The following is a 17,487-nucleotide window of genomic DNA, read 5'->3' as shown; positions in this document are numbered from 1 at the left end:
CTTGTCAACTAGAAGTGGTTGCATTGTATGTAGATCGGTGAGCATTGATTTTCTTTTCAAACACATTTAGGGGTCTGCTGCAGCACCCCCCCCCCCCCCCCTTCGTTGATGTCTTAGCCACATTAGTAAGGCCTACAAACCCATAACGAAGGGGAGCCTAGCGGCAGCGAAAGCTAGGGTTCCCATGTGCCGCTCGTGGAAGCGCGCAAGGGGGCGAGGGGCACAGACTATCCAATAGTTAATAAAGGCTATGGCACATCATTGTCGGTTTTGTGATCATGGCATAGTGTTGTTGTGATTCGTCTGTCCAAACAATAGGTGAAGAGTAGGAAAGGTATTGATACTAATTTTGGTGATCAGCTTCAAACATTGACCGAAAGAACTTCCATAAAAATTACTTCTTATGAAATGTTTCGGTTCAGAGGACTGTACGTCTTAATAGTTAGACCACACCTTCCAGGTTGAGACCAAGAAACCAAGTCATCCTTTGATGAAGAGGATGGTTCACAGTCCTAAGTCTGTGTTTGAGCATTGTGCTTTGTCATGCCGACGATGTTTCTTCCAGAAGTGCTTGTGTGAAAATTTGTCGCGCCAAAATATCTATAGGTAGGAGATATATATTCACAATGTTCTTCCTATAAGTTATATTTTATTATCATGGAATCAGAGGAGGAAATAAACATGAAATTGTATGTGGCAGTGACACATAATAATCACTTATTCGCAAAAAAACAGATATAGTAAGGGCACCTACAACGGCGACCCCCAAATTTCCTCCCCGTCCGTCCACGGCAGGGGGGGGGGGGGGGGGGCAGTCCACAGACACAGATGCGGGAGGTGGCCTTACAATGCTGCCCGCATACTCTCTCCGTCCGCGAATAAGTGTACATCTAGCTTTTGTCTTAAGTCAAAGTTTTAATATTTTGACCATCTTTCTAGGAAATAGTAAAAGTATTTATGAAACCAAATTAGTATCACTAGATTTTTGAAATGTACTTTCATAATATATCAATTTGATGTCATATATGTTACTACTATTTTCTATAAAGTTGATCAAAATTTTAAAACTTTGACTTAAAACAAAAGCTAGATGTACACTTATTTGCGGACGGAGGGAGTATATTTCAACCAATCTTTGAACTAACCGGACGAAATACATGCAAAAACGGCATATTTCATCAAACAGGACGACATTCATACAAACACGATGAATTTTCATTAGATTTCAAACATGGTGGCCCAGGTTTTTGGGGCCTCAAAAATTTTATGCAGTAGTAGGCCTCATTAGTACTAGGCTTCATTAGCGATAGATGGGCGTGTTGTTATCTGCTCGCACTGGCCGCTACTGACTGTTGTCCTGGGTCTCCTGGTGCGCCTACGTCTGCTTCCGATCGTGATGCCTCATCTTCGCTTCTCACGCATCAGCGTACACCTACAGCAGCCATAGATCAACGGACAAACATTCAGCCAGTGAAAAAATAGCGATCGAGACCCAGGGATCGAAGCGTCCCTTCTCACATTTGTTTATTCGTGCGGCGGCTAGGGCCAGGGTCCCATCGAGGCGGCGAGCCAGCGAAGCAGACAGGAGCAGAAGGCAGGGACAGGGAAGGTAGGGAAAGTTCATTGTCCGCACCCTCTCGGATTCTCTCGATAGCCGGTGATTCCCTGACCCTGAGCCCTTGAACTTGGCTGTGAGTTTCAATTTCGATCGTGTTGCCATATATAGTTTTGCTGAAATTTTGTAGCTAATTTTATTATTTTCATCAATTAGGAGTCTAGCATTGCAAGATCCGAGTCATGTCTTCGTTTAGAAAACATGAATCTGGTTACCAAAACAGTATATTGAGTTGAGGTTTCTTCAAAAATTTATTCCAAAATAAAATATTGGTCTCGTTGAAATTTTAAAGTTCTTAAAGTAGCAGATTGTGTTCCCAATGCAAGTCTTACATATACATTTCTTTTGACCATCCCTGTGACTATTGCATGAGCGAAACAGAGCTTTTCAAAATTGAAGCTATTGAAGTCTTATATGTCAATATGTCTACTACCATGACAAGACTTACTGATTTGGCCGCAATAGCACTTGAGAGTGAAGTATTGGAGTGGATTGATCATGAGGATATTATTGAAGATTTTATTTCAAGGAATACTAAAAGAATGATGTTATTTATGAAGACTTTACAACGAAGAATAGATACATTCTTGATATTTCTCGTCGCTTTGTAAGATATTATGATCTTTACATTATTATATTGTTATATTTATGTAGTTTATTTAGTGAGGTAGGGCCCATTTTAGAGTTTGGCACAGGGCCTCGGATTTTGTCAGTCCGTCCCTGCTCTGCGCCAAAGTTGGGGTTTGCCTCGGCCATGGCCTCCTCGCTCAGGCGCTCAATGTTGATCTAGCCCGACACATACTTCTCCTACGCCATGCCGTCATTATAGTCTGCATGCGCCTGCTCCATGGTGAAGCCGACGTGGACAGGCGCATCCTTCGGTGGTGTCATCGGAGCCCATCCCCATCGTGGGATCATTCTTGTCATCGGGTGAGCTGGCGGGCAATCCGCCTGGCACGGCGGCTCTGCCATGTGGCTGCAACGGTGTCCACCTCATGCTTCATCTTCGTGAAAAAGGCTTTTCCACATAGCTTCGCTGCCTGTAATCATGGCGGATGCGGTGCAAAGGGGGGGGGGGATGTGGAGCGGCTTGTGTTGTGCGTGGAGTTAGCCGGTGTGGCCGCCTTTAAATAGCGGATTCCGGTGAGGCTAGGCATTCGGGTGTGTCAATGCGGGGCGCCGGACTAGGTTTCTTTACCGGCGAGCCTGCTTAATGGCGACATATGGACGAACGGGGCATTGAACGGGTGTGGTAGATATCCGTCCCGGCCCGTCCAGTAACGCATAGCCGGCATTGAACAAGCATGGACACCGGGGCTGCGGCTTGGGCGCGCCTGGCACCGCCGCTTCAATGACGGAGACAGTGAGAGGTGGCGTCCGCTCTGGGCCGGCTTCAATGTGGAGCGGCCGCTCTACAGCGGCATGAATGCGGGCAGATAGCGCCGGACGGGAATGCGCGTGGGCGAGGGAAGATGGTTTGGGTGGGCTAGGGTGGTCAGAGGCGAGAGTGTCTTTATCCTGACGCCCACAAAGCCCCCCTCCCCCCCCCCCCTCAATGTTTGTCTCCTGTTTACGGGAGAAAGTGCATTCCGGCCGCCTTGCGGACCGATTGCATGAACAGCGTTGGATGGCACAAACAGTTTTGAACCACGAGGTCCGAACGTACGCGAACGGTTTGAGTGTGGGCTTTGGAAATGCCCTAATCACCTGTTGAGTCTACATGGCAAATTGTATTGAGCGTAGTCACTAATACCTACTACTTGTGTACATACTCAAGCCTCTATTCCAGGCCAAGTTTTTGCCCCAAGGTTGTTTTTGATTGGCCGATGTTGGTCCGGTTGTCCTGTCACTGTCGAGCTTTGCCGCTGTTGGCCCAGGGCCGCTGTCTGCTAGGATCTCTTTGGGATTGGCTTGCTGGGTCAAACGTTGTTCTTATCTGGGACGTCAGGAGCTGCAGGATTTTTGGCAGCATGCATGCGCTGGTTTGCCATGATTTTCTGATCATTTGTATGGCATGTGGGGTTGCATGCATGATATAATTACGCTGCGTGATGGGACTATGTGCATGCCATGATTTGTATCCCGTGTATTCCGGATGGCCGCTTGGGTTAGGCAGTTTTGACGGACGAGACTTGCCTGCTCCCCATGCGTGTGCCCATCTGTGTTCCCGCACATGTGGCATGATTTGATTGGATCAAAATAAGGCCCGGCCCCACCCCCTTAAAATCAGGGGGGAGATGATTAGATTAGAAAGAAAAAAGGAAAAAAGACAATCGCAGGATGAAGTGGGAGCACGGATGGAAGCATGGGGACTTATTTTTTCCCACTTTCCTCTCTAATTTATGCCACGTATTGCTGGTGTGTTGATGTGTCAATCTTCTATTGTTTGGCTGCTATTTTTACCCACCGCTTGATTGGTTCCTTCTGGATCGTTCGCCGCTTAATAGGTGCTTTCTAGATCAACGACCGCTTAATTTGTGCATGATCGGTTATTGCCCTATAAGTAGAAAGATTTGGTGTGGATTTGCTTCACGGATCACGGTTGTAGTTGGCTGCTTTGTGCTCTCATGGTTCGTGGTGATCACGAAGTCCTCGCCGCTGCCCTCGGAGACGTCCCACACCAGACACCACCTCCGACTCTCCTGCGTCGTTGTCCTGCAAGAAGTGACGTTGCAAATTCTGCTCGCCCACCGTCCCATGCCGCGAGGACGAGTACGGCGTGTTTCCTCGATGGGTTGCAAAGGCCGTCGCGGTGCACTAGGGCGAGCAAGGGGCACCTGCCATCGCGTCGTGACGATGGCGAGGATTAACTTTGTTTTCATATCGTGTTGATAAACGAGCAAAAGGGGATGAGACCATCGATCGGGCGACGCCGATGAAGGTGTTTGTGGCCACGTTCGTATGGTGGGCGGCAACGACAACACTAAGCTTCATGGAGACGGCGTACGTGTATGAAGTCGAAATCACGACCGGGTTCCATGCCGGCATCCACATGATGGCAGGGCATTCGACGGGCCTATGGGCACGCTTGCGCGGGCCTTCTCGCCTATCAATGGGCGGTTCTGGTTCCACCTGGATGCAGCTGCCGCGGAAGGAGGCGCTGCAGGGGCAGGAGGTGCTCAACGCCGCGAGCTACCCCTCCGACGTCGTCGAGTCGGCCAAGAAATTCCACGCAGGCGTCAAAACCCTAATCCTCTGCAGCGGGGAGGTCGACCACCTCACGAACGTCATCAACACGCTCTCGATCGCTCGCCGGCCCGGGTGTCGACCTGGACATCTTCTTGAAGGTGCTCCAGGTCGATGTGGCCATGCCATGGACGTGGACGGTGCTGTTGGTGCCCCCCTGGTGCGCGCATTACGTGGACTAGGGCAGCTACTCCGTCGCTACCATGCCCGGCGCGAAGAGGAAGCGCGTGGGGAGCTCCGGCGTCGGCCAGGCCAGAGACGGCGATGGTGAGGCCGCGTCTCACTCCCACGACCAGGCCGTCGTTGACCGCGAGCACCGCCACAAGCGCTGGACCTTGGCGTGCAAGCGGCACACCGGCTCCTTCCCTCCGCCGGCAGGGCCCGACCGCTCTGTAGTAATGGCGATGGCCAGGGTGTGCCGCCGCATCGGGACGCCGAACCTCTGGTAGCCCTTCTCGCGGATCTCAGCGGTAACATGTCGTGCATCGCCGTCGACCTGTAATCGGTGGCGATGCACGACATCGGCCACCTGCTCGGCCACTCCCAATGGGCCTTGCCTTGTACATGTACAGCGTGAAGGCCGAGAGGAAGATGGATCGGAGCCGGAGGCGCAGAAGAGCGAGTTGATGCAGCAGCAGGTGGCGAGGAAAAGCGTGAGACCTGGAGACCCGAATCTGTTTCCATGCTCGAGGAGCAGATCAGGTCCGCTTGGAGCAACCTTGGTCGATTCATTCTTTGCAGCTTGACCATGAACTCCATAAGATATCCAAGGTGTGTGCCGACTGCCGAGTTGAATGTGGATGGACAGCCGAGCATCTGATCGCCATCACCATGTGAGCATGCTCTCCGTTTTGGATGGAAAGTAGATGATTTTGCTAGGTACTTTAGGCCAACTTTTCTAGTGGTTGAGGATCCTAAAATATATGCATTATTGATGCATAACCGTTTGTACCTTCATTATAAAGACAGGCACATCATCTATCTCACATGGATTAACAAAACCGGAATGATCAAACCAAAAAACAAGAGTTAAAACCTACCACATGAAAGTACATATGAACATGAAAACAAAACACATTGCGACAAAAAACAAACATACAATTAAACTTACACGAACCTGAATAACTCTTGGAGAACACAACAACTAACATAAACAACCAGCCAGTTATCCAATAATCCAAATAATCAACACAAGGCTCTTTCTATCTACACATATAGAACTTCTATGTAGCGTCTAAATAATGTGTGTTTTTTTTATGAAAGATTTCAACATCCGTACCAATATGATGGTTATACATACACCACAGCATAAAAAAGTGAACAGGCAACAACTAAGTAGTTAGTCGGATAATTATCACATAAAGTTTAATACCATCGTATACACAATTTCTCACACAACGTATTAGCAGGCGCGGCGTGCCGCCGCGTGGGTTAAGCTAGTACAATTACTAGGCCATGTGCAATCATGCATGCAACTGGCCGGATGCCAAAGGAGCCACCACCTGGTGCGTGGTCTTGCGATGTTTTGATCCGATCGGAACAGCTGGGTGCGCCAAGCAGACACAAGGATGGCGATCGATCAAGTTGAGATAGCTAGCAAAGTCCATGACAAGACATTTGGACGTGATCAAAATTTAGTTCTAATTTACATCATACCCCATCGCATCTGGAAAACACCTGCAACGAGCAGCAATAGTTAACGACGCGGTCGACACCTCCGGCAGGCTAGCCATATCCGCTCTTCAGTTCAGAGCAAGGAGAAGACGACGGCAGGAGCCGCTGGGTGAGGCTGCCTTTTTCTTTTTCCGATTCGAGAAAGATCGTGCAAGAGGCTGGCTTTGTATTAATGGGCTAGATGCAACCCGAGGCCCTGAATCTGTCGGCCTTTCTTGGGTCGGTACGGAAATAATAGTTGCTAGCCAATGTGTGTTCGGTCGCAATCACTAGTTAAGAAGTACTCGTTGCGAAAATCATTCAAGTTCCCCAGGTTGCGACAAGTGGCGCGCTGTATGTGCGCCACTTGTCGCAACCTGAAACTTTTCACTTTTTTCATAGATCCGATTATTCAAAACGTTTTTATCTCTTAAACTGTGCGTTCAAATCTCGAACCGCTTTTGCCGTTTGATTTATCGTGTCAAGATCTTCAAAACTAGATTTCGTGTTGATAGGTTTTGACGAACTTTTTTTCACGAAAAAAACCAGACGAAAAAATCGAACCGGGAGCACGGGTTTTTCCCTTTTCGAAAGAGGCACGCCCGTGCCTCTGACGAAATCACAACCGTGCCTCTCGCGAAAGCAAAATCGTGCCTCTCGCGAAAGCAAAACCGTGACTCTCGCGAAAGAAAAAAAAACAGAAAACGCGTTTTTTTCCGCTTCCGAGGAGGCACGGCCGTGACTCTCGCGAAAGCACAAGCATGCCTCTCTCGGAAGCAAAATCGTGCCTCTCGCAAAAGCAAAAAAAACAAAAAACACGTTTCTTTTTCCGTTTTCAAGAAGCACTGCCGTGACTTTCGCGAAAGCACAACCATGTCTCTCGCGAAAACAAAACCGTGCCTCTCGTGAAAGAAAAAAATAATAGAAAATGCATTTTTTTCCGTTTCCAAGAGGCACGGCCGTGACTCTCGCGAAAGTACAACCGTGCCTCTTGCGGAAGCAAAACCATGCCTCTCACGAAAGGAAAAAACAAAAAACAAGTTTTTTTTTTCGTTTCCAAGAGGCACAACCGTGCCTCTCACGAAAGCACAATCGTGCCTCTCGCGGAAACAAAACCGTGACTCTCACGAAAGGAAAAAAAAGAAAACGTGTTTTTTGTGAAAAAAATACGAATTTTTTTTGTCGAAAAGCTAGGGAAGATCGGTGAAAAACCAAAACATCGAAAAAACCCAAAAAAAAACCGTTTAATGAGCCGAAAACGCGTGCGAAAAAATCAAAAAAATAAATTCGAAGGAAGCACCCAAAGCGCGACACATGGCGAATCGCTGAGAGCGCGCCAAGTGGCGCTGATCGTTGCGAAGCTTCCGAAGGAGCGCTCATTAATTAGTTGCTCTCGTGTTCGGTTGAGAAAACTTGAGATAGACCAGGACGCGAGGGCAATTACATTTGTTATAGTTCCACACGAGAAAAAATAAGGCTCATAACTACCCTAGACACAGGCTAGGGTGACTTTTCAACATACTTACCTAGACAGGCTCTATGAATGATCAATAAGGCTCATGGTCTAAATCAATGGTTCACATTGCACATAGTGAGTGCTTTGATTTACCCTCTTCCCTTTATTGGAGAGTGAACATCATAATTTGTGTTAGAGGGAAATACATGTTCGCGCGACCCTTAACAACATGTGAATATATATTAAATTTCATGTTTCACTTAGTATTATTTTGGCACAAATTTGTTTTCAAAAATAAACTTAGGTTCAGTGTTATGGTAATGAAAAAAAACTAGTGCTAGCTGCACGCGGCGTGATAAGATGGACGTAAAGTTTCTCTGAGTTACTTCAAAATCAAGATTGGTTTTCCCATCAACCCTTTTTTCCTCTAACCTAATCTTTGTTGTCTCATAATTAAGATTTGTTTATCCAGTCTCGTGAAATTGTTGCCTCCCATGAATTTTAGGACAGTAAAACTGAGCCTAGAGCGAGCCTTCTCACGACTTAAACGTTTCTGGCTGTCCGTTCGCGTGATCTGGTTGATCTGATCTGTTAGATCTGCTGCCAATTTTGAACTCCACCCCAGTTCTTTTTCCTGTCCCAGCTGTCCTAAAGGGCCTCTACTCCGGAGGAAACATGAAGATACGTGGTGCACTGGGCTTTTGTGCCGGCCCATTTGGCTAATCCCACGCTAGATCGTCAACCTGTGCGCTGAATAGCTAACCTCCTGAGGAAAAAGCTTGGTCGCTGCTAGAGGGAAGGTTAACGGCATTGATTGACTCGATCCAACCAAGCGTGATGCAGGCGGCGCGGGGATCCCTGGATCCAACCGACGCATGCGATTTGTCTTCGAGGGGATCCAGCCAACGGGTGTGATGCAGGTCGAGGCAATAGGCATTTGGGTGTTCGGCAATTCCGTGAGGGAGATCGACAATCGAAACTGATCCTTTAGGATTTGAAGAAGGCAATCAATTTTTTTTGACGAAAATGCTGTTGGCACAACTTTTCATTGCAGTTAGGAGGGGGGGGGGGGGGGGGGTAGGGGCGCCGTCTTGGAGTCAATCAGATGCCCGCCTCTTCCGTTATCATTTCAACTAGGGTCGTAGTAGTTGATGGCTGGTTTTTGAAAATTCTTGCGTTGCGTTCGTTCCATGTAGACCACCATACTAATTGCACAAGGGATCTCTATTGTTTCTTCTCATCGCCTGAAAGTTGACTTGTGGTGTGTTCTGTCCATTCAGCCAGTGATGCAGTGATTGTTGTGGGAGGCAGGGCCGCATGTAGATTGCTCCGTCACAGGATCACCTGCCATACAATAATCGTGTAGAGGCATGAGGCGAGGAGGAGCACTGCGTCTTTCATGGTATTGAATTCGAAAACATATAATAGAACACCTGCACCCAGGCCCTCCCTATCTAGCCATCCATTCTGCGCATCGCGATTCATGCAAACACATTTCTCTTTTTTGTTTCTCTCACATAAAACATGTTTTGAAGTTCAAACCTTTGCAGCGTGGCAAAGTTTTCTATCTAGAATCTAGGATAAATCATTCAGATTTTTTGTCAAATATAAATATACAAATTATGATTTTCTAGATTAAAAAATCATAATTTGTATATTTATGTTTGACAAAAAAATCTGAACGATTTATCCTAGATTCTAGATAGAAGGCTTTGGCACACTGCAAAGGTTTGAAGTTCAAGACATGTTCTATGTGAGAGAAACAATAAAGAGAAAATTTCATATAGAAAGTTAGTTGTGTTGCACAGATCTTAAAGCAATATTGGACACCCAGGATAGCAGGGTCCGGGTGCAGATGTTCTAAAAATTCACGTCCGTATTGAATTTATGCTCCAGCTAACTCATCCAAAAGTCTGAACTGATGGAGGGAGGTGAAAAATATATTTCAACACTTGACCTCCTGGTTCGGATACCATATTGAATTGATGCTTCAGCTAACTCATTCAAAAGTCAGAACTAGTGGAGGGAGGTGGGCAATATATTTTAACACATGGGGCCAGCGCAAAGAGCGCAGTCTGGGTCATGCGGCCATCCCTTCTTTGCTAGTACGTCGGCCGTGTTGTAGCGTCCGAGGAGGGCTAGCCACGGAAAGATCTTGCACTTGCCTGTTGCATCGTCCTTCCAAACGAAGTCGCCAAATCCTTCCCTGCGGCATCCCTCAAACTGAATGAGGTAGGCAGATTTCGAGGTGAAAGCTCCACTCGTTGTCCACTTCCATCTGACCGTGTCAGCAGTGGCGGAGCTATGTTGGGGCCAGGGGGGGCTGCTGCCCCCCCAGCCTTGGCTCAATTTCTGAAGAAATTTTTTTAGGGAGACATAAATTAGAAGTTTTTTAACATTTGCCCCCCCCCCCTCCCAAATATTGATGATTTTTGCCCCCCCCCCCCCCAGTGACTTCCGTCTAGCTCCGCCACTGCGTGTCAGATTCTAGACTCGTGGCAGATTTCGAGGTGTAAGCTCAATCCCATTGATCTCGGCCCATAGGGCAGTAAACTCTCTTATTGCAGCTTCAGGTAAATTTGCTTTGAAGTGTCTGGTCCACCTCCTGTTCCCTATGGCCTGTGCCACCGCGAGGTTTTTCCTAGTGCAATATCTGTGTAGGGTGGGGAACGAGTCATGTAGGCTTACTCCCTTGTGCCATGGCTCCTTCCAGAAAAATATGCGCTCGCCGTTGCCTAGGAAGAAATCAAATGAGGCATTGAAAAGTGCTTTCACTTTGGGGTCTATCGGTAGATCAAGCCCTTGCCATGGTTTGTTGGTGTCGTTCCAAGATTGCCAAAGCCATCTGGTCTGCAACGTCAAGCTCTGGGCTGAGAAATTTGTGATGCTGAGGCCGCCGAATTCTTTTGTCTGCATACGATCTTCCAGTTGACTAAGCACTTCCGGCCTGAGGCCACCTCGTTGCCCTCCCATAAGAATCCGCGACGAACTCTGTCGATCAACTTGGCGAGACACGCTGGCATGTGAATGGCTATCATCTGAAAAATTGGCATCGCTGAGAGCATAGTTCTGACTAGGTGCAGTCTCCCATCCATGGAAAGCAGAACAAGTTTCCATCCCTTCATCATGCCGATGACCTTGTCGCAGATCGGCGAAGATCACCTTTAGTTGGTTTTGTGTCCCTCAGCGGCATGCCCATGTATTTACACGGGAACACTTTTATTGGGCAGCCAAAGTCTTGCAGCAGGAGTGTTGAGGTCGATTCCGTTACAGCAACCCGGGGTGACTGAAGATTTTGCAAAATTTGCTTCCCGATTGGCCCAAGTATCCCCGAATTTACAGATTTCTCGAACAGGGCAGCCATGCATTCCATCACGAGGACAAACAACGGGGGGGATAGGGGGTCTCCCTGCCTTAGCCCCCTAGCCAGATCAATCCTATCCGATAATTCTCCATTGACTAGTATCCTGGTGGAAGAAGAGCTTAGTAAGGCAGATAAACAGTTGGTGAATCTCCTTCCAAATCCCCTTGATGTCAATCTCTATCTCTACCTAATAATAAAGCAAATTAGGTTTCTGGTACCCTCGAAGTTGGCAAGAATTACCCACAAATGCCACCCGTAAGTTAAATTAAAAACGATTCGTTCTTTTCCAAATTCGTCGTAATCAATTCTTATATACCTGCGATACTGCACGTATAATAGGAAATCGAAGATTGCGCAGTGGCTCAAGCCTTTTTGTCCCACCGCGGACACCATGGTTCGAATCCCAGGTTCTACTAATTTTCCCCACCATTTTTGTCATGCACCTCCCCTCCCCACCCAGTGCGCGTTCATGGGCCAGCCCGCAGGGCGTGACGCCTATGTTTTTTTTCTTTTTTTTGCATTTCGTCTTTTGTCTTTTTTTTCTCATTTCTTTTTTTTTGCATTTCTCTTTCTTTAAATTAATTTGAGATTTCCAAATTTCAAAACATTGCAAATTTTTTAAATCATGTTCAAGAAATCATAAAATATTTATGATTTCAAAAATGTGTGGGACATCATAAAAATTTCTTAGTTTTTAAAATATTAATGAATCTAGAAGAGTGTTCGCAAATTATTAAAAAAATTCAAATTTGGAAAAAATGACAGGAAATAAAACTATGTTCCTGATTTTGAAAAATAATCGTGTATTCAAAACAAATTCGTGAATATGAAAAAAATGTCCACGAAATTTTAGAAAATATTAAAAAACTCAAAAAAAATTGCAGGTTTGTGGTCGATGAGATTTGTTTTAAAGGTTTAAAAGTGTGTCGTGCAATGGCAAGCTCATTGCATTGGTATTTACCATGTCGACTACATTGCGATCACGTGGATATCGCATCTATCATCAGCGAGGGTTGGAAGAAAGATAAGTTGCAACATGGCGAGTCACTGTGTCAAAACAGAGGACGCTCATATGTCAGGGTATTGAGTCATACTTATGTGGCTAGAGTGTAATTCTTTATCCTCAGGTTGTGCAGATTTCCCCCCTCTTTTTGTGATGCACCTCCCCTCCCCCAGTGCGTGTTCATGGGCCGGCACGCAGGTCGTGACTCCCCTATTTTTTCATTTCATCTTTTGTCCGTTTCTTTTATTTTCTCATTTCTTTTTTTGTTTTCTCCTTCTTCAAATTAATTTGATATTTTTAAATTTCAAAACATTGCAAATTTTGAAAACCATATTTGACAAATCATAAAATGTTTGTGAATTCAGAAATGTGTGGGAAATCATAATTTTTTTGCAGTTTCAATAAATATTAGATTTTACAAAACTGTTCGCAAATTATAAAATATGTTCGCAACATCGCGAGTCACTGTGTCAAAATAGAGAACACTCATATATCAGGATATTGAGTCAAACATGTTTGGCTAGCGTGTAAATTTTTCTCTCCCGTTGCAACGCACGGGCATGTTTGCTAGTAGTTCTAACAGGAACTCCCATGACACATGACAATCAATTTTCAGTTTCTAGAGTCACTCATGCTGGATAATGTATGCCACTAGCCGATGGCGATTAATGAAGGTGTGTGTCTTTCTATTTTCTAATCTGTGTTGTATATATGCTCCCACGCCTGGCCCTCTCCCAATCACCGTTCTTGCTTCTTTTCTTTTGAATTGAATCGCCGCTCTTACTCAGCACGATTCTCGGCTAGGTTGGTCTCTATCTTTGTTTCCCCTCTTTCCTGTACTAGTGAGTAGTGTACTATCCCTTCTTCCACCCATGCCAATATGAATAAAGATATGCGGTGAAAATATGAAAATAATGGCATGAAAATATGAAAATAGTGGTGAGTATCTTAGACTAGTAACATGCATATGCTACTAGTCTATATTACCGCTTCCACAGTGGGTAGTTTCATATGTGTGATAACATAGAAATCTTCATTTATTACTTTGTAGAGTAATTTTCATTGGGAAGCAGTTATATGATGGTAACATGTTATCTTACCCCATTTGCCTCACTTCTCCTTAATTATTTGATGCGTCATCTTTTTGCCTATGTGGTATGCATGTTATCTATGTTACTCGCACTATGAGTAGTTTTCGTCCGTTGATGCAAGGACTTGCGGGTGTGGTTGGTCTTGACACATTGTCCCGCCGCTTTATTCATTGTTTTAGGATTGTCAGTTGGTGCCTCTTTCCATATCCCTCTAAATTACTTTCATCTGTCCCCTGCTAAGTAAGAGTCCCTGATAAGGGGGATTTCTGTTAGGTTATGATTCCAGCAGGTAGTATTGAATGATTCGTCATTATTTTTGTGATGTCTTGATATTTTGTAAAGGGTATGTTAGGTCACTGGAAGTTATGGTCATGTTGGTACGTTTGGCATGAGTTGTTTCGACCAAAAAACTTAACAAAAAGTGTAGGAAAGGTTTTGATACTATTTTTGTTGATCTCCTTCCTATGATCCCAAATAATTCCATACCCCACATTTGCTACTCACGAAGTCGTTCCATTCAAAGAATTCTATATCTTAGGTCTTGTACTAATAAGTCTTTGTACACGCACTAATTTCTATCTTGTCGGTGATCTTTCTTTTAGAAGCATACATATGTTGTATTTGCTACATGGACCTTAAGATCTCTAGGATGCTTAAAGTTATCATGGGAGCACCGAATCATGGTTTATTCCATGCCGACTTCTTGATAGCTTCGAGGACAAGAATTGCAACTGTCTTGTTGGTGTTTGTGACCCACAGATTGCAGACCAGAATGCTACGTACCCACTGATATCATGTGTTCCTTAACATTGCACATAAATGGTGTCTGAAATACCCATCTGCCCATCCTCTACAAGGTCGAATGAAGCAATTAGCCAGTTGAACTAGGGCATGACCCAGAAGAGTAAATCCCAATGCCTTCCAATCCTAAGAAACAAAATTAGATGTGGTGCAACATCCACTCACTCAATGTAAGAATGGTGTATGTTCAAAAATATTATAGGAATCAAAGCTCGAGGCTATAGAAACTAAGAGCCGACATGTACACGTATAGTTTGGGCGTTGTGAGTGGGAGGGCACCTCACCCCTAAGCCTATTTATCGGCTTGTGAGTCCGTGTGTGTTTTCACTTTCAACACATGTACTTGCTCCTAGTCAATTACTTGTTGACCACATTGTGCATGTTTAGGTGAGTATGAAATTGTTGAATACACTTAACATATAAGAGCATCTCCAACGCACCCACAAACAAAAACCGCAAATGTTCTTTTTTTGCCCGGACATGGTCCGTGGACATGATGCGGGAGCCGGTCATCCAATGCTATTCTCAAATTAATTCGATTGGGAGGAGAGGGAGGAGATGGGGACCATGCACGTGGAGGGATTTGGCCGTGTGGTGTCCGGTTGGGAGGAAAGAAAGAATAGGGGGACCATGCATGTGAAGAGAGACAAAAGAGAGGATGATAGTATGGTTACTTTTGGTTGGTCTAGTGAATGTCTGGACTCCCGCATAGTTTCCCATGTTTCTTGCTCGGATACCGGAATCCATACGCCCGAAATGCTAAGCGGATACATAAGGGTCCCCGTTAGAAGACAAAATTGTTCCGGACACTATGGTCCGGACTCGTACAAGGGAGGTTTGAGAGTTCGCTTTGGAGATGCCCTAAGGGCTAAGGCCCACAAGAAGATTGTTTTTGGGACCGTAGGATGCGTAAATCATGATTCAAAAATAAATAAATAAACCTTTACCAAGAGAAGACCGGGCTTTAAAGCGGAAGTAAATCTTGTTTGAAAAGAAGTAAATACATATCAATCGCATAGAGAGAGAACATAACAACACAGCAAACACTATAACCCTTCCCATTGTATTCAAAATAAATATGGAAAGCAGAGTATAGGTGCTATACTATACAGTTTACAGCCATTTCATACCCAACTTATGACTAAAGACTATTTAGTGTGACTTTCAAAATTAAAATCCTCCACTCTACGCTAGTCAACAAGTCACGCAGTGCAATCACGCACTTCATCGTGTTGGCCCCATTCGGCACCCACCAAACTCTGATGCTCTTGTCAAGCCCGCTGCTGTACACCATATAGCCATTGCTGGCCCTGCACAGGGAGGCCTGGATGCATTTCATGGGGCCCTCGTGACCTCCGATGGCCTTGTCGGCAGAGCCGATGGACACCAGGTCGCCGGCCACGCACACAACAGGACGGCCATGTCGTACGCCTTCACGTCGAACGCGAGGCAAGTGCCACCGTACAGGTCCCACCCGAGGACGTGCACGTCCGAACCGGCCGCCTACACGCGCTGCCGGCGTTCGAATGCACGCCGTTGCCCGCGGGACGCGAACGGCCAAGATAGAGTGTGCGCCGGTGCCGGCAGGCCCGGCCTTGCTGCTCTGCCACGCCTTAACGAAGCCGTCGGCGGAGGCGGAGTAGACAACGCCGCAGTCGGCGGCGACGGCGTTGGTGGCGTCGTGGTGAGCGCGCACGGACTCGAGGCACTTAAGATCGGACATGCGCCACACCTTGAGTGTCCTGTTGAAGGAGCCCGACTACAAGTACAGCCATGCATATCAGCTCTTCAGTTCAGAGCAACGATCGAGAAGCCGAAGACGACGGCAGGAATCGCATGGTTGCGGGTTGCCCCTAACCTAGGACGTCGTCGTGCAAGAGACTGACTTTTCCTTGTTTTTTGAGATCGTGCAAGAGGCTGGCTCTGTTTTAATGGGCTAGACGTAACTGGGCCCTTGAATCCTTGGGCCTTTCTGTAAGACCAATGGATTAACCGAATATAGGCGTATAACTTTTGGTTTAGTCCCACACGGAAAGACAACAAGATTGGCACAGTAAATATGAGTATATAAATAGAGGATAGGGCGACCTTTAAGCATACTTACCTGGACAGGGTCTATGGGCGATCAAGAAGGCTCATGACCTAGATCAATGGTTCACATTGCACATAGTGAGTGTGTTGATCTACCATCTTCTTTGGGAGAGTGGATGTCATAATTTGTGATAGAGGGGGTACGCGTCCGCGCGGCCCCTGCTAAATTATGAAATTATAAACTTTGTGTTACTTATTAAAAAGATTGTATGGACATCTTTTTCCTTTCAGGAGAATATCTATTATATTTATTTTTATTTACTGGTGACAGTGAAGGAGTACAATCATCTGTGCAAATGTCGTCTCATAAAATATGTTGCAACATTTGGCTTGATGCTTGTGCCCAAAAGAACAAGCAATAAGGATTTTTCCGAAGATGATGAAAAATCTGACATGTGTGCATGGGTATTGAGGCAAGAAACAGAAGAAGCAAGCCGCCACAGTTTAGCTTTCATCCATGACAAGCAGCAATTTTTGTGAGAGAAAGAGAACACACGGTGGCTCAATGTATGAAAATATCAGCCTGTTTGGTTCTCGGAAGTCCACAAAACGATTGGATAGATCAGCACCGTCGCAATTGCAATTTAAACTGAGAGATTAAAATGAGGGTAGTAGAGACGTGTAAAAGGCTCCATTATAAGCTCCATGTCATTTGAAGCACAGTATAGGTTCTACTATATCATTGGAAGCGCGGCTCAATGACCTGAATTATAATGTTTGTTCACAGGGCTGCGGTGTATGTCAGAGCTACTATGCCAGGCTTGGGCAATTTTTGCCGAATGATACAAAGAATATATTCGAGGCGAACTTTGGTGACATGACCCCAGTGCTATGGGTCAGCTTCCTACCGTGTTTTGGTGACATGACCCCAGTCTATTCGAGGCGAATGATACAAAGCACCTCAAACATAATAAAAATTACATCAAAGTCCATAAACCACCGAACGATAATCGCGGCAGCCAGAACGAGCCGCCGACGCGTCGTTGTTGCCGCTCCCATACCGGAGCCGGCCTGACCTTTTCGATTACAGCCGAGAAGCTTATGCCTGATTAAGAAACAAATTTAATTCTCCACGTACAAAAATGTGCCTGGCTCGACCACGTTGCAGGCTATCGGGCGTGGCGGGCAGAGTACGGGACCGCGTCCTCCGGCGTCGGGGATCCCGGGGTCGATCGGACAGCAGCATAGGCCGGCCCCGCCGCCTCACCTCGTCGCCAAGCCTCCGCA

The 17,487-nt window shown here is 46.1% G+C and overlaps 2 non-coding genes across 2 annotated transcripts; both read left to right on the top strand.

Annotated features, from left to right (window-relative positions):
• The first annotated feature begins 7,972 nt into the window (after nt 1–7,972).
• On the top strand, nt 7,973–8,133 carry LOC123072961 (U1 spliceosomal RNA). The gene has a single exon (XR_006435500.1). It is a non-coding gene; the product is annotated as a U1 spliceosomal RNA (small nuclear RNA).
• Nucleotides 8,134–16,265: 8,132 nt separating this feature from the next.
• On the top strand, nt 16,266–16,423 carry LOC123072951 (U1 spliceosomal RNA). The gene has a single exon (XR_006435490.1). It is a non-coding gene; the product is annotated as a U1 spliceosomal RNA (small nuclear RNA).
• The last annotated feature ends 1,064 nt before the right edge of the window (nt 16,424–17,487 follow it).

The sequence above is a fragment of the Triticum aestivum genome, chromosome 3B (assembly GCF_018294505.1).
Source record: "Triticum aestivum cultivar Chinese Spring chromosome 3B, IWGSC CS RefSeq v2.1, whole genome shotgun sequence".
NCBI lineage: Eukaryota > Viridiplantae > Streptophyta > Magnoliopsida > Poales > Poaceae > Triticum > Triticum aestivum.
This window is presented reverse-complemented; position numbering and strand designations above follow the sequence as displayed.